Here is a 3,056-nt window from a genome sequence, read left to right as displayed (position 1 = left end):
GTGTATGACGGATATATTTTGACCTATATAATTCATAGGAAAGTGCATTATCCATCAAAATTGTATATTTTTAAAATCCCTAAGGTGTCTACATGTGATGTAACATCAATAAAAATATATCCCATCATCACAGACACTTGCATACGCCTACATCCATATATAGGCATGTATTGCGAAATGCACTGGGTGTCATTATAAAAGTGAGTAAAAATATAAGAAAGCTACCACTTCCAGAGGGCTATCATACCAAATAATGTCCCTCAGGCATGGAGGATTACAAAAAACATTGATAGACTTTGCCACCCCAGGTGATACCAACTTCTGCTCCGGCCCATGGACTAATTGGTCTTATTGCCAATAGAGTTATTTAGTCCCCATCATCAAATAGAAAATGCACTACATAAAATGTATTTATTGCTTTGCAGGCCTTGGTTCAATCATTGAATTTGAAGCAATCCCATCGGTTACTGCAGCGTGCCCTGACCCGTGACCCCAGTTTGATGTTCGACCTGGCACACGACATCTGGTCCTCAGCCACAGCCCAGTAGCACAACCAACCTGGCGCCTCTGCGCAATCTGTAAGGAGATGCCCATGAACATTGAAAGGAAATGCTGTGGTGTTCTCAGTTTTGATAAGACTTTGGGCTGATGTAGGACCAGGTGAGAGAAACGGTCTCTTCAGGCATGCAGCCTACAGACAGTATGGGGCACTTGAACAGGGCTGACGTTGTAATACACAGTACAATACCCAGGATTAGCCAGGGTTACCCTGCTCCACTAGAGCAATATAAAAGGTTTATACAGAGTACGGTATAAAACACACAAACCGGCAGTGTGCAGAGTTTTTTTATTTTTCATTATCTGTAGGAGCATTCATCTGTACATCTCACCTTTTTGGTTTGGAACCACGTTTGTCTTGTTACCGTTGTTTTTTTCATACATAGAAAATAAATGCAACCTGTCAAATAATCTTCTGATTGTGGTCTTGTGGAATATATAAATTATGTAACCATGCATTTTCAGTCAGAGAATGAATTAAAAAAAAGCCACAGTCAAATTGTGTCCACCAATATTTACTGTCATTGAAATGTATGGACAATTTAAACAATGTATTACACATGACACTAGATACATTACTTTATACTATATTTACAGTTGTCATTACCACACAAAAACTCTGGGAAGGTGGGTAAGTGCAGCAACTGTGAAGGGCCTAGTCTGAGGTTGGAGGCGTCTGTGCTGTAAAAAGATAAACAGAATTAGAAATCACATATCTGACAGTAGCTCCAGTGACATTTTAAATGTAAGTAACCTGGGTTGTTGGGGCAGGGACACCAAAAATAACTCCTTTATCTGGGCTCACCTGGTTGTGAGTGTCCGCGGTCAGCCATCCCTCTTAGGGTAGAAAGTCTTCTGCGCAGGACGGTGCCCTGAAGGTTGACGTTCACAGTATGCAGCCTTCATGTCCTGGAACTTTTATTGTGCAATTTTCCATATCTGTAACAAGCAATGTGTTAGACTATATTAGGGCTTCATTACATCAAATTACACAGCAGGGTTTTACAGGGTGTTGGCTACAGTCCTAGGAACTAAGTGGACTTGTGTGCCTTGCTCAAGTGCACTTCAGCTGTGGATGGAGGTGTAGGTAGGGAGAGGTAAGGATGGGATTTCAACCTGCTTCTCTCTGATCTTAGGACCATCTCTCACCATCAGGTGATGGCTGGCTGCTACCTCAAATTTCATTCATGGCCCAAGTTATGTTCTGTAATCAGTATTGTTTTTACTTTACACAAATAAATGTAAATGCATTCAGCACCATGGGGGGCTGTGAAGACCTTTGAGAATATTTGCAGAACTACATACTGAATTGAGCCATCCGCCTTTCTCTTGGTTGGTGTGTTGAGATGGTGACTGCAGTCCAGGCTTCTTGGATTGGAGGAGAAAAGCTGTGGCTTTTACTGGCATAATGTTGTGGAAGGACCCTGTCTGCTGTTGACCTGAGGGGAAAAAAGAGCACAAATTGCATATTAGCACAGAGCCCATGCTTAGACCATAGACAGATCATCTGGCACAATCTGCATGCAACCAACAGAACCTAGAAAGAGAAAGATTAGCAGCAATACACAAAGGGGACAAGTATACAAAAAACATGCAAAGTGTTCTGATAAGGTGCATGGAGGTAGTCTGTGTTGATTCCAGCAACCTCAAAGACTGAAAAGTGTCCCAGTGTGTTGAATTGAAAACTTGGCGCGTGCGCGCGCACACATAGGAATATCATAATTTAGTGCAGTGTTTCTCAACAGGGGTGCCGGGGCACCCTGGGGTGCCGTAGGGCCCCCTCAGGGGTGCCGCGGAAACGTGGCTGATAAATAAATTATATAACATAAAACATATTTGTCAAAATTGATAAGTTAATGTTAGTCAGTGGAATCTTTGATCTGCCATTTACGCACAATAAAGTAAATATTGGTCACCCCAGCTGCAACTTTGAACGTAGGTCGTGCGACTAGGTTGTGTGTCTCCAAATGTGTTACATTCTAAGCTTGTGTGGTATCGGATGTGATGCTATATTACGGCTAGTTGGTTTGGGGTGCCTTAATTTTTCATGAATTGAAAGGGTGCCTCGCCTAAAAAAAGGTTGAGAAACACTGATTTAGTGTATCAATTACAACTACAGGATCTGTTCGCTTTTGTCAGATAGAACCATTGTTTTTCAAAGGCAGATCATTCCAAAAAGGATAGTAGTATCTGCAACTGGACGAAATTACACCCACAAACATGAATAAAATAAACTACCAGTGTGCGGTGATTCATTCTTCATTTACTTGGCAGCCTTGATATGTTGTGATACAGGAGCAAGGAACAGCTATGGAAAACACCACACCTTGGAATGGACAAAGCAGAACATTTCAATAACCAGGGTAAAACAAATAATGTGCCGGCATCTCCATGTGATCATTCAGTGTAGCCATCACAATAAAGATCTGCCGTGTAGCCGTCATGGTCATTAGGTGGTATTTATCAAATGCAAAACTACCGTGTTCTCAAAAACGACA

General features: G+C 41.8%; 1 long non-coding RNA gene across 1 annotated transcript; it reads right to left on the bottom strand.

The window, feature by feature from the left end:
- Nucleotides 1–451: 451 nt before the first annotated feature.
- On the bottom strand, nt 452–1,946 carry LOC134470011 (uncharacterized). Its single transcript, XR_010039114.1, has 3 exons — nt 1,864–1,946; nt 1,364–1,497; nt 452–1,239 (listed from the first exon to the last, which is right to left on the bottom strand). It is a non-coding gene; the product is annotated as an uncharacterized LOC134470011 (long non-coding RNA).
- Nucleotides 1,947–3,056: the final 1,110 nt, after the last annotated feature.

The sequence above is a fragment of the Engraulis encrasicolus genome, chromosome 19 (assembly GCF_034702125.1).
Source record: "Engraulis encrasicolus isolate BLACKSEA-1 chromosome 19, IST_EnEncr_1.0, whole genome shotgun sequence".
Lineage (NCBI taxonomy): Eukaryota > Metazoa > Chordata > Actinopteri > Clupeiformes > Engraulidae > Engraulis > Engraulis encrasicolus.
The sequence above is the reverse complement of the archived record's forward strand: the minus strand, read 5'-3'. Positions and strand labels throughout refer to the sequence as shown.